Source organism: Pelophylax lessonae (genome assembly GCF_965119305.1).
Source record: "Pelophylax lessonae genome assembly, chromosome: 3".
NCBI classification, from domain to species: domain Eukaryota; kingdom Metazoa; phylum Chordata; class Amphibia; order Anura; family Ranidae; genus Pelophylax; species Pelophylax lessonae.
Window position 1 is genome coordinate 354,719,178 of NC_138770.1, and position 26,559 is coordinate 354,745,736.

Genomic DNA, 26,559 nt, shown 5'->3' on the forward strand with positions numbered 1-26,559 from the left:
CTAAACAATATTCTCCTTTATCCCAGGGAAAATACATTTACATTTTTGGATTTACAGATGGAGGTTGTAAAAATTGGCATGATTTCTACATTACGTGTAAAAAAAATAAATAAAAAGAGTCTGATTATTGCAGGCTGAAATATAACATCTCCCTGCCTCCTAAATTGCCTAAAAGAAGTGTTAAAAGTGCATAAAATATCTGAAATACTTATATAGGAAATCCTAAAAAAAAAAAAAAAATTCTCTTTATGAAATCCGTACAATATTTACTGTATATTATATCTCAGCCAATATACAGTCTAAGTAATTTAAAGATAAACATGCCTTTTCTGACCCTCGGAAATAGTGGCCTCTCCAAAAAAGGTATAAAAGCTGTGCTGGCAAGTACTTTATTTTTTCATCATCCGCACAGTAATAAAAAAAAATAATTAATTATAAGTTGCATTATGCTTGCTATCACTCTCTCACAAATATTGAACAGTCTGAAAAGGTTTAAAAATGTGTTCATTAAAACTGTAAAATTTTGGAAGCAGACACAGCTTCCCTCGGTGGCCGTCTGGTTGAAAAAAATGGCCAACATAAATGAAATGGAAGATCTCGTGGCCACAGAGAAAGACACACGGGAGCAGTTTCTTAAAAAGTGGTTTTATTGGCACGAATTTGCTTAGTCTGAGTAATACAAAAAGATTGCGACATAATATGCCTTTTACAGGAGTCTTCCGGAAGCAGAACCGGGGTCCCCATGGGTGGCGGAGGTTTGATGGATTAACTCTCCCCTCTCTCGATTCTATGTCGGCTTCTCCACCCCCCCCTTTTTTTCTCCTGCCCCACTCCCCCATCTTTCCTATTAGTTTCCCCTCTTCCTTATTTCTTTTCTGTGACACTGGCTGTGTCCTCTTTTCTGTCTGAAAACACTTGAAAATGCATTTTTGGTATGCACACAGGTAGGAATATCTTGCATGTATGTACGACTACCCATGGGAGCGGGGGCACATTGCCTTCTTATACCGGCCAGGAGACGGATGCCGGTGGAGGTCTTGACCCTGCCATTGGGTTCACAAGTGGATTGTTCCTTCTACCTTTGTCTATCACATGGCAATGTCTGTTGTTATAATTACCTATTATTTTGTGTCCAGCATGTTTTGCTCATGATCTGATAGTGGAAATATGTTTGGGTTAATACTTATCAGCCCAAACTAGTTCATTTCCAGATATGTAACACGTATTATAGATACTTGGACTATCATGCTATGTCTTACTACAGCTTCTGTATATTTTGCAAGCTTTTAAATAAAGAATTTACAAAAAAAAAACCTATAAAATGTGTCCTTACTTGCTCTTTGAAAAAGAAAGACCCTTTTTGGCCATTTGATTACTGTTTTCCTCAAAAAATGGCAGCCTTGATGGTGAAAGATTCAAAGTTTTGTTGCAAAGATTTTTTTTTATTTAATGCATGCCAAATGTCTGTTTAATTATTCGATTGAGGCTTAATAACTGTGCTGCAGAACTGTCACATTTTCTCTACCTTTAATCTCCAATAGAAGACAGAAATTTTAGATTTCAAGGTTGCAATCTGATTTCTCTCCCCTTCCAAAAATTGCAGCCTTTCTAAAAATGCTTGCTATTTTTAAGTCTTCAAAGGTAAAAAATACAGTAGCTCTAAATTTTCTTTCGTAAAAATGTAATCTAATATACAGAGTTGCAGCGCCAATATAGCAAACTATTGTACAAAATGATACTTAAAGTTCACAGCGTAAAGCAAAAAATTTATATATAATTCATGCAAAAGCAAATATACATACAGCAAACAGGCAAATTCATTAAATAATTAATTAAGTAATTAAACCAAGTGCAAATAAATCTGAGCAATTTTATGTGCAAGCCAATCCAAAAATACAATAGTTCAAGCAGTCCATAGCTTCCACAGAAAAAGCTTGTATCCACCATGCAAATAAAATGTAACACACTAGTTGATGCTGCTCCCACCAACTTAAAGAAAACCAGGTGCTTACCTGATTTAATACCCCCGGACAGAGAGGTTTAGCTTCTATGCCTGTGTGTCAGCTATCTCTTTCAGTCTGGTTTACCACCACAGGATTAAACATGACACTTCCATTCCAGGTTCAGAAGATCTCACCCGATACCCCACAAGACATGTGGGAAAAGGCTCTCCTTGTGTAGTATATTAATAAAATTATTTAATATAAAAAAGCAATGGTATATAATAAAAACCCAGTTGTAACATGTTTGTTGTAAGTGACTATAGCTGGCTTTTAATTGTTTAAGGCCTCTTGCACACTGAGCTAAAATACAGCCCATTAATTGCAATGTGCCTATGCACACAGGCGCATAAACGAGTGACGTGCATTCTTCAGTAAAAACAAATGTAGCAATATTTCCAGGCCTTGGGCATGAGGTGGGTCTGCCATCAGTACCGGTAGCACTCCCAACACATTTAAGTTGTGAACCCAGGTGTAAGAACTGAGACAATGACCATCCCGGCATCTTTGGTTTGTTTTGTTTATTGTATATTGGGGATAGGAGAAGGGAATGAGTGGGATACTCATCTGGCTCTTCTAGGCTTAATTGGGACTTTGTACAAAAATGCTCACTAGCGCTGTCTGGGTGCCAGCTGAATGCCGACCAGCGCTTCCTGAAGCTTGCAAATACTGCTTAGCTGAATTAGTGCTGGAACCTCGACTTTAACTTGTTTGTTAACGACAGATTCACGACTGTAGAACACTTGACTCCTGACACTCAATGTAGCTCAAAAGTCACTGAACAGCTCCCTCCAGCCCTTCACTGACTGAGGTAGCTCCTTGTTACTGCTTGTGTTCCTGCGACTCTTAAATTTGTACAATACACACTGTACACAGACTCTTCAGGGCCCAAACACGGGTACCCACTTTACACTTCAGGGTCCTCTGACTAAGCACCCCCTTTACACTAACTGACTCCTGGATACCTAGAACCTTCTGCGGAGTGGTCCCCTCTGACACTAGGCAGACACCCAGGAGCAGTCCACAGTACTCACAACCTTTGTAGGCTTTCCTGGAACTGGACCCCGCTCTCTCTCCGCTGGTTCTCGGCACACCGGATCCCCTCTGCAGCTTAGCTCAGCACTCTTTGGATTCCCAGGCTGCCACCCGAGACATCCGCTTCCTCTGACAGGAGGAGAGACAGCCGTACTCTCCCTCCTGGGACTCTGCTTCCCGCCAAAGACGCTGCGTCATGCGTTCCTTCAGAACTTATACCCACTCCCAGAATCCTCTGCGGCAGAATCTGCCTTCTGGGGTAGATACAGGCCTGAGTGTGTCTCTGATTGGGTTTCCTCCACTGCCCAATGAGAACCCTCTCATGGAGCCAGTGGGTAGACTCCCCTCTCAGCAAACACACCTGGGAGACATGATAGCCAGCTGAAATCATGGCCCTGCTGTTAGGCAGCCAAGGCCCACTATACTTTTACCTAGCATTTTTGGTAATTGTTTTGGAATTTTTGGAATTTACCTCTTATCCACGCAAATACGCGTGATTGCGCACAAATGTGCGAAAATGTTAATTTACATATTGTGCTAAACAAGAACGTTGGAAAAAAATTTCACGAAATGTATACAAAAAAAAAAAACATCTGAAAAAGTGGATGCTCAAACAGGAGTATCATAGTCAAGAGCCCTTTCGCTGTATGTAGATGTGGTTTTGCATGGTCATAATTCATCAATCCATATTCATTTTGCACATTTTGTTGCACAGAGCAGGTAAGTATAACCTTTTTTTAATTAAAAACTTTACAATCACTTTAAATGAGGAAGTGCGAGTAACAAAAAAAAAAAAAAAAAAAGAAAACCTATACATCATCATACCAATGATGCAGCTGTCCCCTGCCTGCTCTAAGACTGAGAGCTGAGTGATCATATAACTGCTGATTACTCAGTTCTCAAGTCAGTACTGAGCACAGAGCAGTGACTGACAGGCACCACTCTCTGCTCTGACCCTCCACTGCTAGGAAAGGAGAGGGTGCAGGATCAGCTGGTTCAATCTCCCAGTGGCCAGCTTTAGCCCACTGTTGGCTTATTCTGGGTCACAGAAGTATAAAAGAAAGTTCACGCCTGTGATTCACTGCTCTTTTAAGAGAGATTTGGAGCTTCCTATTTCTATACTTATTCATGATGGCTGAAACGGTGGGTATGTACTGTTCAGAAGAGCCACATTAAAATGAACCTACATGGGTAAAGCACTAGTGCACTTAAAAAGCGTGAAAACTGCAAACAGTTGCTTACACTAGTATCATTAAGTAAAACTGCTCTTAGCTTTCCTGCATTCTTTATTGATTATATAATGGATGTTTTGAGTACTGCATTCTCTAAATGAATAACTATAGATAAACTTCTTTTATTTCCTGTTAAACATGGATAAACCTTACATTCATTCAAGTGACTCTATTGATAAATATTTGTTGAAACATAGTTCTGCATATAGAAAAAGGATTGTCAGTTTGATTCAAATATCTGTTGAATTGCACTGGAAGAATTCAACAGTCTCTTCATGTAAACACATATGTAGATGCATACTCTACTCAAATAGAATAATAGAACATTTTTGAACCTTTTGACTGCAACATACGGCCCATCACATATTATGGTAAAATCATAAAAGAAATCGATCCTTTATCCAAAATGAAATAAGTTTCTGTTTTTGCAACAAACAAAAAAACTATACAGTGTTTCGTGCTGTAGTTTAGCCCCCAAAATAGTTAACTCTTGTATTTTACAGAAATTGATTTTGTACTTTTTAGTTAAATTGCTTATTGTTTTTGCTTGACTTGTCAATACGGCATAGGATGATATACAAGAAACCACAGGCGTGCGCACAGGGCGTGCCAGGGCACACCCTAATCACCCTATGTGGCACAGATTCCCCCTGTTGAAACTCTGGATTTTTCATCAAGGCCCCCTAACAGGGCAAACTATTTCCATCAAGACATTATAAATCCATCACTATTTACATTTACTTGAATAGAGCACAGAACTTGAGTGTTTATATCTGTGAAGTCTAGGGATGAGCAGTCAATGTTGAACTTGATTTAACAGCAAAATTGCTTATTTATTTATTTCAATTGCTTATTAGAATATCTGTGAAATTAAGTACAATTAGCTTTAAAAAAAAAAGTATTTCATTTAAAGCTAGTGTAGCGGGTGCTACTCAGTCCATCTGTGACTCTGTATTCCCTGCTGCAGCCTGAGACTTATGCAAACACAGGCAGGCTAACTGGGACACACACAGAGGTATATTCACAGACACTCAGTACCTTCCCCTGTTTCTCCATTTGCAGAAGGAGCTGACCAATCCAGGGAGGATTAAATAACTGCAAGGAACTCTGGAATATGTAGTCCCAACCCAAGCTACCCCATTGTAATCTCCAGGATAAAAATTACACATACCAGCAGCTGAGACAGAGAGGCGGAATCTGGCAGCAGAGGCTTCCTGGGAGAAGAGAGAGGAAGACTGGACGCTGAGGGGTGCTGCAGTCCTGTGTTGGTGATCCTGCTATATCTCTGAGGTTGGTGGCGGATATACAGGGCTAAAGAGAGGAACCCGGGTGCATCTCCAGGCGTCCCTGACAGAGTGTGATGTTCCAATACTAGGTGGCCAGCCGGGCAATCTGAAGGATCTGTCCCAGGATATCTTCCCCTTGGAGCCTCCTGACACTGGATTTGTGAGAGGGCACCTGCCCGGTCTTCCTTAAGCCAGAACACTGCACCGGTGCTATCTCTTTGCCTCACCTTATTAGGAGAACCTGTTATGATCTTACGCTCTGCCAAGCAGTCATAGTGCCCGCTTTCTTTTCCGGAAACACTTTGTTCACTTTACTAAAGGACTTTAGGTGCACCCCTGAAAGGGTTAATGGAAGACATAGGGGTCTTGTCTACACTCAGGACTCTAGTCGCTATACAGGTGGGTTTAGGCCTTAAGGGTAATTCAGTGCACTGAATCAGGTATTGTGTTTGAACAGGTCATTTTGGACTGTGGTGCTGGGGCACAAAAGGGAGAGAACTGACCTAAAGAGAAAAAAGGGGCATTCCTCTGCCCTCCTCCTACCTGGACCCATAGAGCCATAGGTAAAGTTGGTGATTGATCTACTGAATTACTATCATTTCTGTGTGGTTACCTCTGCTCTTGGGGGTTATTCACTTTGAGGAGTCCCTTGAAAGCAGTGAGGTAATCTCCTAGAGGTTATGCTAATAACCTCTAGTCCTTGTTATTGTAGTCTGACTTACTACACCGCTCAACACTTTTTAATCAAAGTATAGCATCAAGTCAATTAAACTCCTGGGATATTGATCTAGTAAGGTAAGTATCAGAGGGGGTTTTTAATCAGTTTCAGCTGCTTTGGTGTTAATGAAATTAATAACAGGGGCACTAAATGGGCAACAATGAGATGGCCTACAAAAAAGGCGTGGTTTTACAGGTGGAGGCCATTGACTTTTTTTAACCTCCTTTTTATTTTCTGACTGTTTTTCACTATGTTTGCATTTGGCTAGGGTTAGTGTGACTACTGGTAGCATGAAGTAATACCTGGACCCTAAAGAGGTTGCACAGGCAGTCCAACTCCTCCAGGATGTCACATCAATATGTGCCATTGCCAGAAGGTTTGCTGTGTCTCCCAGCACAATCTCAAGAGAATGGAGGAGATTCCAGGGGACAGGCAGTTACTCTAGGAGAGCTGAACTGGGCCATAAAAGGTCCTTAACCTATCAGCAGGACCGGTATCTGCTCCTTTGTGCAAGGGGGAACAGGATGAGCACTGCCAAAGCCCTATAAACTGACCTCACAGCAGGCTACTGGTGTGAATATCTCTGACCAAACAATCATAAACAGACTTTATGAGGGTGGCCTAAGGGCCTGACGTCCTCTAGTTGGCCCTGTGCTCACTGCCCGGCACCATGGAGCTTGATTGACATTTGCCATTGAACACCAGAATTGGCAAGTCCGACACTGGCACCCTGTGCTTTTCACAGATGAGAGCAGGTTCACCCTGAACACATATGACAGATGGGAAAGGGTCTGGAGAAGCCGTGGAGAATGTTATGCTGCCTGTAACATTGTTCAGCATGACCGGTTTGGTGGTGGGTTAGTAATGGTCTGGGGCAGCATATCCATGGAGGGACGCGCAGACCTCTGCAGGCTAGACAATGGCACTCTGACTGCCATTAGGTATCCTTGGACCCATTGTCAGACCCTGTGTTAGTGCAGTGGGTTCTTCCTGGTGCATGACAATGCCCGGCCTCATGCCGTGAGAGTATGCAGTCAGTTCCTGCAGGATGAAAGAATTAATACCTTTAAATGGCACTCCCGCTCGCCTGACCTAAATCCAACAGAACTCCTCTTGGACATTATATTTCGGTCCATCCAATGTGTAAACAATGCCCATCAGTCTGTTCAGGAGCTCAGTAATGCCCTGGTCCAGATCAGGGAGGAAATCCGTTGTTGCATTAGGAGCATGCCCCGACGTTGTCTGGCATGCATACAAGCAGGTGGGGGCCGTACAAGCTACTTTACTTTACCCTACCGAGTAGCATTTTGAGTTGCTGCAATGACATTTCAGCAAAATGGACTAGCCTGCTGCATCATTTTTTCACTTTGATTTTCAGGATGTCTTTGAATTCAGCCCTCTGTAGGTTGATAACTTTTATTTCCATTAAACGATGTGGCATCTTTTGTTCCTAACACATTACCCAGTCCATATCAGTATAGATATCCAGCATGATAATTTTCCCCATTGAGATCTGATGTGTTTTCACAGCATTCCTTAAATTTTTTTGAGCAGTGTATATACATACATATTTGCCATATATACTCAATACTATTGTCACTATCTTTTTGATGCTTCAAGCAAGCTCACAGTAAAGACAAATTCTGTGTTCACTACAATCTGTGTCCATTTACTGTGGTATTTACACTGTGCCAGTGGGGCTGAGACTGTTGTGGGGTTGAAAGGCAGAGTAAGGAACCAAAGATATTCAAGCGGCTCCTGTGGAGGTAGCGCTACACTAGAAATACAAAAGTACCTAAATTAAAGGAGAATGAATATAACCAGTAACTAGGCCTGTTATTTTCCAGTAATTCAGGCAGTTGCAAATACCTTTGGATCATGTGGAAGCAATTTCCTCTAATCATAGGGATGAATAATGGATGAGTTTTTGAGGCTGTTGACCATAGTGTAAAGTTAGGAGAAATGAACACAGATATTCAATTATGAAATTCTCGTGGTTTTACCTGTATTATCTTGGTCTTGAATTGATGTTTGGAGTGAACCCTGCATTACTTCAAAGTAAGGTAAGTCAGACCCAGCAGGGTGATCAGTATTGATTTTATTAACAGTTCCATAGTCAGGCACACAGAAGCACTAGACAACATCAAACTTTTGACAAAACGCGTTGGGTGGGACCAGACGTGACGTCACCATGTATTGATTTCAATAGGAATGCTGCAGCTTGCTTGTTCTTTGGATCATTACATATGCGTATATGCATATTATGTTTGTAAGTGCACTTTTACATTAATAAAATGCTTAATTGCCTTTACTGGGTTATGCTATGATGCTTTATTTCTCCATATATACCGGACATTACATTGTTGGGATATTCTCCTGAAACTATTGATGTTTGCCATACCATGGACACTTACCTGTTTTAAGAGTTTTAGGCCTTTCCATTAATTTGGAGGCCACCTGATTCTGGTAAGCGGCCACTTTTTTCTATTTACCTCAGTGTTGGTGATTGGACAATTTGAAGGTTTGAGGATTGGTGAAAATCATTTTCTCACGCGCATGCTGGGACTTGTGGTACTTTTGTTCACGGAATCCGCCTGCTGTATTCATTCATTCACTTGTATTGCACATTTTTTTGGACATTACTATATATTTTTTATTGATTGATTCACTTTATGGACTTTTTATGAATTTTTTCATGCACTTTGCACTTTATGATCATGCTTGTTTAATTATTTAGCGCTGCACCTTTTGTATATATATATATATATATATATATATATATATATATATATATATATATATATTTATATATATATGTTTAAGTTTATCTATTGACTTGTGCTAGCTGCTACTATATTACTATCATCATTTTTTTCACTATTATTATTTATCGAGTGCAGGTTTTCTTGGTTTTTGAGAAGCACTAGATTGCCTAAAGGCGCTGTCCTTTTCCTGTTTTCAGCAAAAAGCTTTATAAAATATGACATTCAGAGTCAATTAAATAACTTTTCTTTACATATTCATGACAAAGTATTTTGTTTTGTCTAGAGTTTTTCCTTAAGAATACATATACACATCTGTCTAAAGAAAGTTTGTAAAGTACAGGGAAAATGAAGCAACCTTTGCTTTGGTTCTAAATACTGACAGAGAAAATTTAATTTAGTTTTAGCATTAGAGAGTATGATTAAAGAACTGGAAAAGGATAATTAGGTGCTTCACCTCCTCTATCAATTAAAAATGAAAATATGAATCCAATTTTCTTATATGACGGGAAAATGGAGAGAAATGAATATCTACAGAGGCAAGAAGTAATTGAATAGTTAGCCAACTTATTACACCGTGATTTGAAACTATAAAGAAACAATTTAATTGACTTATACTTCCTGGAAAATGCTACTTGTTCCATGACATACACTGCCAGTAAAAAGCTGACTAAATACATGAACATGCATATTAATATTTATAGTTCCCTTAGGCCCTAACAACAATAATGCTTAATTATAAAGCTGTAAGAAAATAAAAATCAAATAATAAAATTTTTTCTCTTTACCTTCGAAGCGGTCCTGTTTGGAATATAGTCAGTGTGAGACCTCAAGATGGTGCTGCGCCCATGAAATAATGAAAAATATGGAAAATCCCCTATGGGTGGGGCTTTCATGGCGCCTCATAATAATGAGTAGTATATAGATAAAAGTAAAACGATTTTATTTAATATAAATTCATAAAAATGCTAATATATGAAATCTGAAATTACATTTTTTTTTTAAATCTTGACAAATAAAATAAAATATATTGTATATTTTTGCATACAGTCCAGTGAGTTGTTAAAAGCGTTTTCTTCTTATTCTTTCTATTTTTCTATACACAAGAGAGAGGGTTGAGTCTAAAATCAGGTTTTTATTTTTGTTTTTGGAATTTCCCATGTTACTTTACCAGTGACTCCCCCCATGTCGCATTTTCACATACAGTACATGTAATATGTTATATTGGTATATGTGAGATTTTTTGAATGGAGATTTAACCTGGAGGGTCAAAATAAGGTTTTCGTTATCAATAATGGATAATAAGTTCTGCTGTCAGTTTTGTTGCTGTGTGTCCACAATACTTATAAAAGTGCAAGCACCTGTCAATTTTTTTTGTTATAGCAAGCAACTTCCTCCTAACAACTACCGAGAGTGACCAAAGTTACATTTCCTCAACAAATTTGTAAAAAAAGATAAATAAATTTAAAGGGCAGCAAAACCGTAGATTTTTTTTAAATATTATTTCTAAAGGAGCCTCAGCAGATAAACTTGTGACTGTTGTTAGACTGCAGATAAAAACCTCTGTGTGTGAGAGTATCTGTCTATCTCTAATGCCCTCTGTTAGAACTACAGCTCTGCAATCAGCAATGCTTATACCCTCTGCTTATTGCAGAACTGTAGTTCTGACTAGGCAGGGGACATTTGGACCATCATAAATAGACATCTGCTCTCATGCTTTTCTGCTGGGGATGCTGTAAATGAAATACAAACAATAAAACACTGACAACTTTGCAACATTTTCACAAAAAAAAAAAAAATAGCTTTAGAAAACTGCATATGGTGAGGTATGATGAGAAACCTACCGAAAAAAAATAAGGAAGAATTTACATGCACTTTAATTTTAGGCCTATTAGGCCTATTACATATACTGCTTCCATGACCTAGATGACACTGCTTAAAATAAAGCAGAAAAAGTCCCATGTCACAGTTTTGTTTTATATTTGGTAATGCATACATGCTAATATGTTTTCATATTTTTGTATTTTTATATTTGTTCCTCTTTCCCCTTTCCGTGGATTTTCTGCATGGTGATTTTAGTGGTCATTTAGTCTAGTATGTATTCATCCATACATATGACATACTGGGGGGGTTTACTTTTTGCTGATATAATTATTATGATTTTTTGTATTATTTTAATTTCAGTTTTTCTCTGGTATATAGTGTACATAATAATAACGGAATTTTGTTTTTCATAGGTGGTCAGCATTCCAGTGCTGGGATCTGTGTCTTTTTTTCCTTTGGTCTTCCCTGGTCTGGAAGATGCTAACTGCTGGGTCCTTGGTTGCAGCGAGAAGTCCATGTGATGCATTCTACTGTGTCCTTAGCTAATGTGGGTGAGTCGGGAGGCAAACTAGACTTGCCACTGGATGGAGCCCTGAAACGCATCAGAATGGATGTGAATTTGTATAGGGGCATATCAGTGAGAGAAGTTATGTGAATATTGTTCCCTGCTTGGCTGGAATGCTAACAGATGGCATCAGGGGAGCCCTTTCTTTTTCCAGGTATGGATAGAAATTTCTGAGAAATGTTGGGATTGAAATTGGTCCTGACTTAAAGTTGCATGCCGTTTTATGGCTCTGTACTCAGGAATGACTACATGACTTGATTTTTTAAAATCTTTTTTTAATGAATAGTATAATCTGTGCTGTGCATGTGTTTTATTGTGTATTTTTTAGTGTTGAACATTTATGGATACTTTAGTGGGCTGCAAATGTAAGTCCAAAGATCTACTAAATAAGTTTGCATTTGTCGTAGCATTTTGCAATATTGGGTGGTGTATTTGGGGGGGAGTGTATTTTTTTTTTTTTTACAAATCTATAAAGGTGTTTACATTTTAGAGGAAGAGCACTACTCCATTAAAAATTTTAATAACTTACAGTAAAAAAACATCTATTGTATGCATACAATAGTATGCGTACACATATCTATTGTATGTATATTATATACAAAGTATGCAAAATATATTGTGTGTTGTAAGCTGGGGAACAGGTAGCAGGTGCAAAGCTCCCTGGGATAAGCAGTCTTTCAGGCACAGATACCAGATCCAGTGAGGTAGTGACAAACAGTGCGGTGTTTATTGGTGCTATATACAAGTCTATATACAGGTGCTGTACAGTGCTTTAAGGAAAAACAACCAGGAGAAATAATAGCAAAACAAAAGCCTAGCCGTGTCCCGGCACTTACTATATACAATGCAGGCCCTCACTAACAAGCTTAACATGCCTATCGCTTGTCAGCTTCCACATACACAATCTGACAGTGTTATCAACCTTCTGTTCTCCTAGACAAACGTTGTCTGAGTTCCCAGGCTTAGAGAGAGCACTGCTGTCTGTCTCAGGTGAGTTTAAATTGGCCTGGTAAAGAGGACCAAGATCCGAACTGGATCATGAATCAGAGATCCCTAAAGGTATACGAGAGATGCCTGGGTGATGTATAAACCCCGAACAGGACTTTTCCTGTCTCTCTCTGGGATGCTCTGCTACATATCCCCCCCCCTTGTTTCAACCCCAGGGTTGGAACACCTGTGGCCCAACAGGAGTGAACACGGGACAGGGCATCTACATTCCCCATCTCAACACCTGGCCTGTGTTTTACAGTGAAGGAGTAACCTTGTAGAGCCAAAAACCACCGGTTCACCCGTCTATTAGTCTCCTTCTTTTGGGCCATCCATTTCAGAGGAGCATGGTCAGTTATCAAATCAAACTGGCGCCCTAACAGATAGTACCTTAGCGTGTCCAAGGCCCACTTTATGGCTAAACATTCCTTTTCAATGACTGCATACTTTCTCTCGTGTTCATTAAGCTTTCTGGTCAGGTACACCACAGGGTGTTCTTCCCCATTGTGTACCTGTGACAATACGGCCCCAATACCTACATCAGAAGCATCCGTCTGAACCAAGAAATCCTTCGAGAAATCAGGGGAGTACAACACTGGCTGTGCACAAAGAGCCTTCTTTAAAACTTGGAAAGACTCCTCTGCTATTGGGGACCATTTCACCATTACTGATTCTTTCCCTTTCGTAAGGTCGGTCAGTGGGGCAGCTAGAGTTGCAAAATTCGGGATAAACCTCCTATAGTACCCTGCAATCCCAAGAAAGGCTCTGACCTGCTTCTTGTTTGCAGGACATGGCCATTCTTGGATGGCTTCTACTTTGTTTAACTGAGGTTTAATGACTCCACGACCAATAGTGTAGCCCAAATACCTGGCTTCCTCTAAACCAATGGCGCATTTTTTTGGGTTTGCTGTAAAACCTTCCTTGAAGAGGGAATCCAGAACAGCCTCTACACGGGGCAAGTGAGACTCCCAGTCAGTGTTATGTACCAGCCTATCCTTCCAGGGCTTTAACAAATTTATATGGTAAATCTGCTCTGGCTTCCTTTTTCCTGGTTGAGGCATTTTATAATTGACCTCCCCAACTCTTTCCAATACTTCAAAGGGACCCTGCCACTTAGCCAGGAACTTGCTCTCAACAGTGGGAACTAACACCAGGACCCTGTCACCAGGTGAGAAAACACAGAGTCTGGCTCCCCTGTTGTATATTCTCTGTTGCGCTGCCTGGGCCTGCAAGTGTTCCTTTACCATAGGCATGATCGCTGCAATCCTGTCCTGCATTTGAGCGATGTGCTCAATGACACTTTTGTGGGGTGTCTGCTCCCCTCCCAGGTTTCCTTGGCTATGTCTAAGAGTCCCCGAGGGTGTCTCTCATAAAGTAATTCGAACGGAGAGGATCCCGTAGATGACTGGGGTACTTCCCTGATGGCGAACATCAAGTAGGGAATCAAGAAGTCCCAGTTTTTTCCATCCTTGTCCACAACCTTTTTTAACATACTCTTTAATGTTTTATTGAAGCGTTCTACCAAGCCATCAGTTTGAGAGTGGTATACGGAGGTTCGCAACTGGGTCACCTTAAATAACTTGCACAATTCTTTAGTTATTCGTGACATAAATGGGGTGCCCTGGTCCGTAAGGACCTCCTTAGGGATCCCAACGCAACTGAACACCATGAACAATTCTTTAGCAATGTTCTTAGCGGATGCAGTGCGTAAGGGAACTGCCTTGGGGTAACGTGTAGCATAATCCATGATTACAAGAATGTGTTGATGACCCCAGGCAAACTTGGGGAGTGGACCTACGAGGTCCATGGCGATCCTCTCAAAGGGCACTTCAATAATGGGTAAGGGCACTAAAGGACTTCGGAAGTGGGGTAGTGGGGCTGACATCTGACATACAGGACAAGATTGACAATAATTGTCAATATCTTTCTGTATCCCAGGCCAGTAAAACCTGCGTAACACCATTTCAGTGTTTTTTTCAACCCCTAAATGACCTCCTAGTAAGTGTCCATGAGCCAATTCCAGCACCACTCGTCTGTAAGGCTTAGGGACCACCAACTCTTCAACAATTTCATCGTTCTTTTTATATACACGATACAATAAATCCTCATTGCTGCTGAAAAAAGGAAAACAGGGCCTGTCCCCTGGTTCGACAGGTACATCATTAACCATTACTACATTCTCCCAGGCCCTGGCAAGGGTAGGGTCTTTTCTCTGCTCGGTACCAAAGTTTTCCTTGTGTACATTAAGATCAGCAAACTCCAATGTACCCTCAGGGTCAGCAGAAGGTTGTCCACCTTGACTGGCTGTGGGGACTTCCTCAGGCTCATTCCGTTCTCCTGCCATAACAGAGAAAGGAAAATCTGGGGAACCGTGAGAGGAATCCCTTAAACCCACATTGTCGGTGATGGCCAGGGGTTCAAGTCCAACCGGATGGGTCACCGTACCTAAGTTAGTTTCAAAGCTAACAGTAGCTATAGGATACTTCCGAGTATCACCATGTACACAGATCACAGCAACTTTTTTAGCATTTAAATTCACAGTTTCAACCATTTCTGCTTTAACCAAAGTCACTAGACTTCCTGAGTCCAGCAAGGCTGCAATAGGCTTATCATTAACAGTCATTTGGCATATGTGTTTTCCTACACCTGGTGCAGCAGCGCATGAAACAGCAGCAAACATAGACTACCTTCTAAGAGATATGTCACACTGCATGGGTTCATCTGTCAACGGACAGTTTGCTGCAACATGTCCCAGTTCCTGACAACGGAAATACCGGATGTTACCCCAGTTAGGTTTGCTGACAGGCAGTGGCTTCCCTTGTTTGGGACGCCAAACTTCAGCTCTGGCACCAAAAATCCTCCCCCCTGTCTCCTTGCCATGCTGACTACCCACTTCCCCTGGAACAGTCTTACCGGTTGCCTGGGGAGACCATGGCTTTGGGTGGAAAGTCCGTGCGGCTGTAGGGGTGATGACCAGGTACTCTGCAGCATAGTACCTCTCAACAAGCTCCACCAGGTTGTCTGCCGACTTGGGGTCTCCTTGACTCACCCACTTCTGCAAAGGAGTTGGTAATGACCTCAGGAACCGATCCATGACTACACGCTCCACTATTTGTGGCCCAGACAAGGACTCCGGCTGTAGCCATTTTCGCGTCAGGTGGATGAGGTCAAACATCTGTGATCTTGGGGCCTCTCATCTCGGAAGGACCAGCTGTTGACCCGCTGGGCTCGAACGGCCAAGTTGACACCGAGACGTGCCAGGATTTCCTGCTTGACCTTTTCATACTCTCCTGCATCCACGGACTCCAAATCGTAATAGGCCTTCTGCGATTCCCCAGTAAGAAAGGGAGCGATTAATCCTGCCCACTGGGTTTTGGGCCAGCCTTCCCTCTCAGAGGTTCTCTCAAACGTAACCAGAAAGGCCTCCGGGTCATCATCAGCAGTCATCTTGGACAGGAAGCGACCAACATGGATGGCTGAGGAGCGGTCTCTAACTGTTTCTGTTTTCACAGCAGACTCCTGTGCAAGTGTCTGCACCACCTCAACCAGCACCTTTCTGTCTGCTTCTGCAGCACTTGCCAGTTTTTCAAACATCAACTGGGTTTGATTTTGTACAGCACCAATCTGTTGTTGAATCAAAGAGTTTGTTTGCTGTTGTGCAGTGTTTGCTTGCTTCGTTTGTTCTTGTACAGCACCAATCTGTTGTTTAAACAAAGAGTTCGCTTGCTGCTGTGCAGCGTTCGCTTGCTGCTGTGCAGCGTTGGATAACACCAACTGTTTGAGGATTTCCTCCATGTTTAGTCACTCCAGGTACTGGCCCTTTAAGTAGTAACTTACTACCACTGCCCGCATCCTCCACCATATGTAAGCTGGGGAACAGGTAGCAGGTGCAAAGCTCCCTGGGATAAGCAGTCTTTCAGGCACAGATACCAAATCCAGTGAGGTAGTGACAAACAGTGCGGTGTTTATTGGTGCTATATATAAGTCTATATACAGGTGCTGTACAGTGCTTTAAGGAAAAACAACCAGAAGAAATAATAGCAAAACAAAAGCCTAGCCGTGTCCCGGCACTTACTATATACAAAGCAGGCCCTCACTAAGAAGCTGAGCAAGCCTATCGCTTGTCGGCTTCCACATACACAATCTGACAGTGTTACCAAACTTCTGCTCTCCTAGACAAACGTTGTCTGAGTTCCCATGCTTAGAGAGAGCACTGCTGTCTGTCTCAGGTGAGTTTAAATTGGCCTGGTGAAGAGGACCAAGATCCGAACTGGATCATGAATCAGAGATCCCTAAAGGTATACGAGAGATGCCTGGGTGATGTATAAATTCCGAACAGGACTTTTCCTGTCTCTCTCTGGGATGCTCTGCTACAGTGTGTATATATGTGTATGTATGTATGTATATATAGATATATACAGTATATCAGTCATTATTTATTAAAGAGGATACAAGTATAAAAACCCCTAGCTGTCACCAAGTGTTTGACATGCCAGCCAATAAGACAAGGAGGTTCTTTTGCCAACAGATCAAGGCATACCAAGAAACACTGGAACCACACCAAATTGTCAGGACCTCCAGAACAGGAGAAAAAAATCAATATATCCTTCAAGTGAAAAAAAAAAAAAGATAATCAGGGGCATGTTGGGGCCATTTATACATATACATTATTAATGAAGCTTTAGAAAAATATACATCATTCAAAAATGTACAATCTGATAGCCTTAAAAGATCTTATGCATCTTCAAGTTTAATAAATAAAAAGCTATTTTGCCAAGCTGTTACAGGCAGAACAGTTGAATTCTTCAAAATATCCTTTTGTATCATTAATTTTATGCTAGTGATTAACCTCCCTGCAGTGCTCCACACCAGCTGGCATCACGTCCGTCTATATTCTGGGACAGCAACCAATAAGAAATTACAATAATCAATTTGCCAGACACACAGTAGTATAGTAATTAGTGATTTTTAGATTCAGAATGCATAATGTTCAGGTGCAAATCGAGATCTCCTTCATTAAAATTTGTTCTGACATCTCTGTCATAAAACATTTCAACTTAGAATACAGTATTGCATTGTAGACTTTTTTCAGCTTTGTTTGATATTTTCAAGCAAAAAAATAGGTCATTAATATAACATATCAAGTGTGTTTACTTGGAAACTGCATGAAAATGTTGATAATGTTAGCTGATAGTTCAATAAATGAAAAAGCTTGTTATGTTTGGAGGGCCAGATAAGAATACATGAGTACTAAATTGGTTATAAACCCTGGGATGGGCTGGAGACCTTTGAAGACTGTCAAGCATTAAAGGGACTGCAAAGCTTATTTTTTTCACATTAAAATAATAAAAATGTTATGCTTGCATGCTCTGTGCAACAGTATTGCATACAAGAGAAATGGCCGCACACCAAATGATGGCTCACGAGGAAAGGCTTTATTTAACAAGGATGCAAGGTACAGAAAAATGGATGGTTACCATCCATTTTGCTGTACCTTGCATCCTTGTTAAATAAAGCCTTTCATCGTGAGCCATTGTTTGGTGTGCGGCCATTTCTCTTGTATCCTGTTTGCGGTGGTGATCCGAGGTCCTGCACCCATAGCTGGCTGTGAAGCTCCAACTGCCTGAGTGGTGTACATCTCTTTCCCAACAGTATTGCATAGAGGGGTTCCTTGCCTCATGTTCTGGAATCCCCTATGGGCGCTGTCTGCTCCTCCTCTTCTCCAAGTGCCCCCATAGCAAGCCAGCTGCTGAAAAGGTACTACTTGCTCACAAGCTGAGCTGTAAGCATCCATAGACACACAAAGTATGGCTTAGGCACCTCCCCGCTCCCTCCTTACAGAATTTGACTGACAGCAGCAGGAGCCTATAGCTCCCACTGCTCTTAGAGGCTCCTGTGAATGCAGAAAGAAAGGAGCGGTGCTGTTGCATATGGGACGGCACTGGATTGAGAGATGACTCCAATAAGTGTTTAGGCAAGGCTTTGGTGGAGAGGGGGGCATTGAAAATCTTTCTTTTAGCAGCAAGGCAAAGCAACCTTTTTCTTAAGGAACCACTTTACCAATTCAACTGCCACACCACTGCCAACTCTCACTAGAATCACCATCTCACAATAAACCAGTATAAGTTCAAGTAAAGTAAATAGTGAACAACAAAACCTCAGGATATCATTTCATAGTCTCAACTCACAAAGCTTTAAAACAACTCTGAACTTGCTAAAGAATGCTGACCCTGAAAAAAAAATTAAACACTTATCCTGTCGCTTGCATTACCAAACTCCAGTCCATTATAGAGAAATTTCCAGCTGATGTTTCTTTTGTTAATTAGCTGTTTTTTTTCACTGCACTCAAAGGTTCCTAGTAGTGACATGGTGCCATTGGAAGAACCACCCAGAGTGGCCAAAAGTATTTTGCACTTCAGTATATGTACAAAGTTTTACTGTTTTACAAAGCACCTTAACAAAGTCAGAGACGCCTGTGGCTAGCTCTGGGATGTAGATAATGACTACACTCTGTATGAAATCAGTGGTCTATCTTTCAGGGTTTTTGTAGTAGCAATAATAAAAATTACCATAACGTTTTTTTTATATTATGACATAATTGTTAGTGCCCCTGCACATGACTCTATAAACCCAGTAGAAATGTATTTTCAGAATTACAAAATCAACTGTCCTATTCATTTTTAGCTAAGGAGATACACTAGGATTACAACCTCAAGAAGACATATAGGCATATATATAGGTCTTATATCAGAGAGCCGGCTGGTTGGCCAGAGGCTCTGAAGGCAATAAATCTAGAAAATCTAGAAAAGAGTAAAGGAGAGCTGTGACAAATGACCCAAAGATCCCAAGGACTTCTCTGGTGTATCTGACATCAGCTTGTAGACTCAAGACTATTATAGAATTAGGGTTGTCATCAACTTTAACAACTCCAAGTGCTGCTGTCATTGGGCAAAAATGCGCTTTTCTGAAATGAGTAATAAATTGTGTGAAAACAGATATGATGCAGGAATTGCCTGCGTTTATTCTCACATTTTCAATATGGACTCCAGGTTTATACATGACTTTTAGGCCAACCAGTCACAGTTTATGTCTATCTCTATAGCGAACTATAGTCTGCATTAAAAGGCCGACCCTTAACTTAACTAAAAAGAGAAGTATGGGTTTCCCAAAATAGAAAAAAATGTATACTAACCTAGGTGGATGCAGCATCAATCCAACTGTCAGTCACCAGCTCTCTGCTCTGCCATTCCAGGATGTGGAGGGGGTGGGAGGGGCTGGCTCAGTCTCCCAGCAGCTCACTAAGAGGCTGAGCCAGCTGCCAGTCCAGGCTTAAAAGGGGTCACAGGAGTGCAGAACAAACTGCACCACTGTGATCCATAGCAGAAGTGGGGCCAAATAAGCTTTGGTCACACTTCTCTTTTAATGTCTAAGTTCAGTCAAAATCAAAAACAGAAAAATCACCCCAAGGGGCATAACTTATAGTCAGTAAGATGGTTCTCTTGTGTTTATTCCTCTTCTGTTAGGAGTAAATATGTCTCCTGCACCCTCCCCCCCCCAAAAAAATCTTCCAGTGTTGAGGGTTATTGCAACTAAGGGACTGTCACAGACTCTCATCAAGTGTGCCCAACTATACCCACCCTTTCCAACCAGCTTTGCCATTTACAGAAGCAATATTACAGCTTCTATGGATGGGACATTATCTATTAATGAAGGGGCAGAGCAATTGTCTGCTTGTCCTCCATGTCTACATCCTGTTCTAGTCATAGAAGCTGTAGTAGGGCAGGCTGGAGGAAGATTAAAAGCAGAGAAACAGCAGCAGAGAAATCAGCACAAGGAACACATTGTGCCCTTTTGCTGATTTTTCTGTTTTTGATTTTGGCTGCAGTTAGGTTTTATTTGGTACTGTTATTAAATATTCTAAATATAACTAGTTCATATAAGCCATTATCTTTTTTCTGTTAAAAAAAAGGGAAGGGACTAAATTAAAGCATCACAATATTTGAGTTGTGTCAATTGGATCATCAAAATATAATGTATATTAAGGTACTGGGTACTCGATTTTCAAAAAACTATTTTTCATTGGGTTGATGCCTGTTTTTATTCAAGGAAGTATATTTGTATAATGAGTAAACCTCATCAATGTTTAATTTGTGTCTATTCATTATCAATCTAAAGAAGCCATTAGCAACAAATTTTAATTAATTCCCCTAAGTGAATAAAATATTCTTTCCTTCTTTAACCATTTATATGTGCCATTACTTAGTATGCAAAATGGAACTTCCTTTACTAAGATCGTGGTATGTTATCTATCACACAAATGACTCTCTGTTTTATATCTTGTCCTTACTGCATTAAGCCTCTACATACATCTGTTGACATCTACAATTAGTCTAGTTAGGTGGCTGTACATCATCTAACCAGTGATTTCATACTGACATGTTTTACATGAAGAGAAGACTTGTCATTTAAAGCAGATATTACCACTTCCTGCAGTACATCATTGCCTACAGTAACTTTAAGGGCCAGTTCACACCACATGCAGTCCAGTGGGGTTTTTTTTTCTGCATCAAAAATGCATGAAAAGTAGGTTATATGATTTCCAATGGCATAGTTCCAGTGCGTTCCAGTTGCAGGAAAAAAAAGTATAACATGCTGCATTTTTCCTGCACTGGACTGTACTGGAACACTGTAAAATGCATTAAAAATGCACTGGAACCCACCTAAATGCATCAAAATGCACTGGAACACACCTAAATGCATCAAAATGCACTGGAACACACATGTCATTATTTAGAGTAAAAAAAAAAGAGGGAGAAAAAAATGCATCAAAAACGCGCATGCAGAAAAGCATCTGTAATGCATCCGGTCTGCATTTCTATGATGTGAACTGGCCCTTAGATAATAAATGTGCAGTATTTTTTCTTCAGTATTCATTTAACTGGCTAGCTGTTATACAATTCAGATGCTATTCATCTGTCTTGAATGCCTTAGAGCAATTTTACACTACACAGTATGAAACTAACAATGAGATTATATGCCCTGCTCAGAGAGGAACCAGAAGGCTTAGCTTCCATCCTTAATGCTTTCCTTCCTAGCCACATTCATTATCTACAGTCCCGATTAAGTAGCATTAAGCTTTTTTCTTCAGCCTAGTTTAAATGCATTGGAATTAAAATCTGCTGTTGTCATAGGACTGTACAGTAGGAAGGTAAGCCTCCTAAAAATGTAGAAAATAATTCTATTCTATTGGAGGATACATACAAGGAAACTCAGATGCTATGGGTGTGTACCCCAGAATATGTACATATCTATACTTTATATAGTTTAAGTTAAACCATTCTGTAATTTTATATTGGTTAAAAGGGTCCAACAAACCTAAACACATACACACATCATAAATCATCTCCTTTAAAGAGGAGCTCCAGTCTTCCAAAAAAAAATATTTACCTGCTGACTTTTAATATAAGGAAACTTACCTGTCCAGGGATTCAGCGATGTCGGCACTCGAGCTGATTATGCAATCAGCTTCGGGTGCAGGCGCCGGTATCCTAGGTAAGAGAAACTGGCAGTAAAGCCTTCCAGTATTTATGGATTTACACTATATTGTCAAAAGTATTAGAACACCTGCCTTTACACCCACATGACCTTTCATTACATCCCAGTCTTATTCCCTAGGGTTCAGTATTGAGTTGGCCCACCCTTTGCAGCTCTATCAGCTTTACCTCTTCTGGGAATGCTGTCCAAAAGATTTAGAAGTATGTCTATAGGAATGTTTGACCATTCTTCCAGAAGCTCATTTGGGAGGTTAGGCTCTGATGTTGGACGAGAAGGCCTGGCTCGCAGTCTCCACACTAATTCATCCCAAAGGTGTTCTTTCAGGTTGAGGTGCAGGCCAGTCAAGTTCCTCCAACCCAAACTCGCTTATCCAAGTCTTTATGGACCTTGCTTTGTGCACTGTTGTGAAGTCATGTTGGAACAGGATGGGCCATCCCCAAACTGTTCCCACAAAGTTGGAAGCATGAAATTCTGCAAAATGCCTTGGTATGCTGATACCTTAAGAGCTCCCTTCACTGGAACTAAGGGGTCAAGCCCAACCCTTGAAAAACAATGCCACACCATAATCCCCCCTCCACCAAATGATTTGGACCAGTGCACAAAGCAAGATTCATAAAGACATAGATAAGCGCGTTTGAGGTGGAAGATATATATATATATATATATATATATATATATATATATATATACACATACAGTATATATATTCATTGTGACAGGAAGTCAGGTAAATCTGTGGATGTAGTCACAGACAGGAGATACATTTCAACCTGGTTTAGAAAATTCACCAATTACTATAGGGTGTCGGCTGCAAAGGCAGCATGAAGGTGTAAAGAAGTTGAAAGGCCTTCAGCTGTTCAGAATGAGGAAGTTAAGGCCTCTATAATTTGTCCAAAGGAAGTCTAAGGATGGCTGCCTCCTGACACCGTGTGGGGAGAGGAGGACAGTCAGATGTGTGCCTCCCGACGCTGTGTGGGCATGGGAGAAGGGATGCCCCCTGAAGCTGTGTGAGCATGGGGAAGACCTCCTGAAGCGATGTGCGCTGAGGAGGGTAACAAGTGTGAAGACTACTCAAGGTGAGGTCTTGGATCGTTTCTATGTGAAAAGAAACCAATGGACATTTCCTGTGTGAAGGGGAAATTAATTAAGACTGAAGACTACTCAAGGTGAGGTCTTGGACTATTTCTATGTGGAAAGAAATAAATGCACTGTTTGCTATGTGAAGAGACAAACAAAGGAATGTGTTCTATGTGAAGAGAAAAGCAAAGGGACATGTTCAATGTGAAGAGGAAAAGGGACATGATCAATGGACATTTGTTGTGTGAAGAAAAAACATGGACTATTGAGTGTCTGCTGTAGGATCAGCAAAGTTTGCCCAACAGTAGGTTGGAGACAGACTCCGTAGGTAGGTTCCTGTATGTGAGAAGGTAGCCACCCACAGTGGCAAGGATTTATTTTGTGTTTTATTTTATTTTGATGTTTTTGAGGCTTGCACTTGTGTGAAGTAAATTATTAATTAACCAAACCTCCTGGTAGGATAGGGCTACACTTGGTCTGGCCTTTGGGCCAGGGTAGAGAAAGCCCGTAGTGTATGTGCCCCTGGGGTGGCAGCCCAGGGGTGCCTTAATTCTCACTGGTGAGGGGCAGCTCGCCTTGAGTTTTTCGGCACCATGGTCACTGCACCTACGCACACTTTTTTAAGCACCTGCCTCTTGGGCAAGGCCTTTTGGCTTCGACCAGAGGAATTTTTATTCCGGCCGGAAGGCCTGCCCTTGTATTTTCACAAGGGCACTAATTCACCTCTCCACTTCCCCTCCCCCACCTTTTTGTTTGTGTGTGCCTTTTCTTTGTAGTTTGTCACTTTCTATCACCTTTTTTTTCACTTGCACGACTTGTAGGGTGTGGGTCCTTGGGCCCTACCTTGAGTCTTGGGAGGGGGTGGATATGGCCTTTTGGCTTGGTCTGCCCTCTCTCATGGGGTCTCCCTTCGGGGGAGCCCCACTTAGTACTCGGTGGGGGCTGTTTCGGCAGTCCCCCTGAAGAACGGGGTCAGTCTGGTTTCGGCCAGACAGATCATGAGTACCTTAAATCCCTGTCAGGAGTCTTGCGCCCCGGGGGATCGAGGTTCGGGTCCTACCTCTTCGGAGGGAAGACCATTTGTTTGCACACCCTGTGCACTTTTTGTGTTCCTCACGTTTGTGTGTGTGCACTTTTTTATGCACCGGGTGAAGTCTTTTGAGTGTGTTTCACACGCTACGGGCTTTTAAGAAAAAAAAAAAATTAATTAACCAAACTGTTGTTTGCAACCACTTCTCGGCTATCTCCCTGTGTAAACGCACCCCCCCAAGGGGTCATCCATACCCGCCACCGAGCTAATCTCCCACATCATATATATATAATATTCATGGCAACCTAAACATTAAGAAAACCAGAGCTGCACTGATCAGGCATGTATGACATGTATGACCTTAAAACAGACTGGGTTGATTTATTTAATGTATATGTAGCACCCTCCTAGGTAGATGCTAGGAAAAAGCATATATGTTGCCCTGTCTGCATTTTAGTGGGGCCTGATCATTTAGTTAGGCTGTCACATGTTTCCAGGTGTGACCTGTTGTGCCTAGGGAGTCTACCCACTATTTCCAATGAGGGCTCTTATCGGACAGTGGAGGAAACCTAGCCAATAGCACACCAGGGCTTATGGCTATCTTAGTGGGTGGAGTTTGCTGCAATGCACCCTGGGATGAGCTATAAGTCTGAGGGGAGCATGTGACAGGGTGTCTTTGGCGGGAAGCAGAGTCCTAGGAGGAGGGTGACAGCTGTCTCTCCTCCTGTCAGCACTAGTGAGGTAGTCCTGGGCAGCCAGCCTAGAGGACAAAGGTTGAGCGGAGCTGCAGAGAGGGATCCAGAGTGCTGTGGACCGAGTGGAGCTGCTGGGCAGAGGTTTCAAGGAAAAACTGTATTGTAAGTACTTGAAACTGCCCAGGGGTCTGCCTAGGAGAGGAGACCACTCTAGAAGGTCAGAGGGTTCCAGGAGTCAGCTAACCAGTAGAGAAAGGCTTAGAAAGGGGGTGCCAGAGTCTAAGCCCTGAAGATAAGTGAGTGAAAGAGGGCGCCGGTGCGGGCCCGGAATTGTTCAGCAGTGCAGCAGTTATGCAAGTAGCTATCTCAGCAAGGAGTGCTTAAGGGAGCTCAAAGAGGACTTCTTTATGCAAGAAAGCAGTCCAAAGTCAGTTTGGAGTTAACAGGCAGCAAGCCAGCATTAACAGGCATCAACCGGCGTTGACCGGCATTCAGCCAGCGTCAAGTCATCGCCAATCGGCATTTTTCAGTTGTCCCTAGCAAATTGTGCATAGTTGAGCCAAAGGAGTATCCCACTCATCCCTTCTCCCATTCAAGTTCCTAAATAAACATAAAAACCCAAAGATACTGGACTGATCCTTGTCTCAGTGCTCACACTTGGAGAACGTGCTTAAGCACTTAAGCCCCAGAGGATTTGGCTGCTCAAAGACCAGGGCCTATTTTGCGATTCGGCACTGCGTGACTGTACTGGACAATTGCGCGGTCGTGCGACGCTGTACCCAAATGAAATTTACGTCCTTTTTTTCCCACAAGCAGAGCTTTCTTTTGGTGGTATTTGATCACCTGTGTGATTTTTACTTTTTGCGCTATAAACAAAAAAAGAGCGACAATTTTGAAAAAATATAACAATATTTTTCACATTTTGTTTATATGAAATTCCCAAAAAAAAAAAGTAAAAATCTAAATTTTTTAACATTTTAGGCCAATTTGTTTTCTGCTACATATTTTTGGTAAAAAAAATCGCAATAAGCATATTTTGATTGGTTTGCGCAAAAGTTATTGTGTTTACTAACTAAGGGAAAGATTTATGTAATTTTTATTGTTTTTATTTTTTAACTAGTAATGGCGGCGATCTGCAATTTTGTTTGTGGGACTGTTACATTGCAGCGGACAGATCGGACCCTTGACTGACATTTTTTACACTTTTGGGGGTACCAGTGACATTACTACAGTAATCAGTGCTATACATATGCACTGTTATTGTAAAAATGACACTGGCATCAGTGGGTTAAATGTATCCCTAGGGGCGTGATTCTAACTGTGGAGGGGCGTGGCTTGTGATGTAAGCACAGAGACATACGATCCTACATAGCAGGATCGTATAGTCTCTGCAGTTACATCAGGGAGAATGACAGATGGCTGTGTTTACATCAGCCGTCTGCCTTTCTCCCTCTCCAGCGGGAGATCGCGAGTGGCCGGCGGAGTGACATCGGAGCCGCCGGTCACTCGCGCAGGGATGTCAGGGAACGAGCGGGAGCGCGCCTCCGATGGCCCAAGCTCGCCCCCTAGAGGCTCGTGGACGAGTGACGTACCGATACGTCACTTTGCACAGGAGGGGCTGACCACCGCAGTACATAGTCGTGCAGCGGTCGGCAAGTGGTTAAATGTGCTGTTGTTGCTAGCGTTAACCCAGGCGGACCCATATCCAGCAAAACGGCTGGGAATCTTGCTACATATAGAAGCTGTTCACTTAAAAACTTTTTAAAAGATGGATTTTTGCTAGGCCATGATTG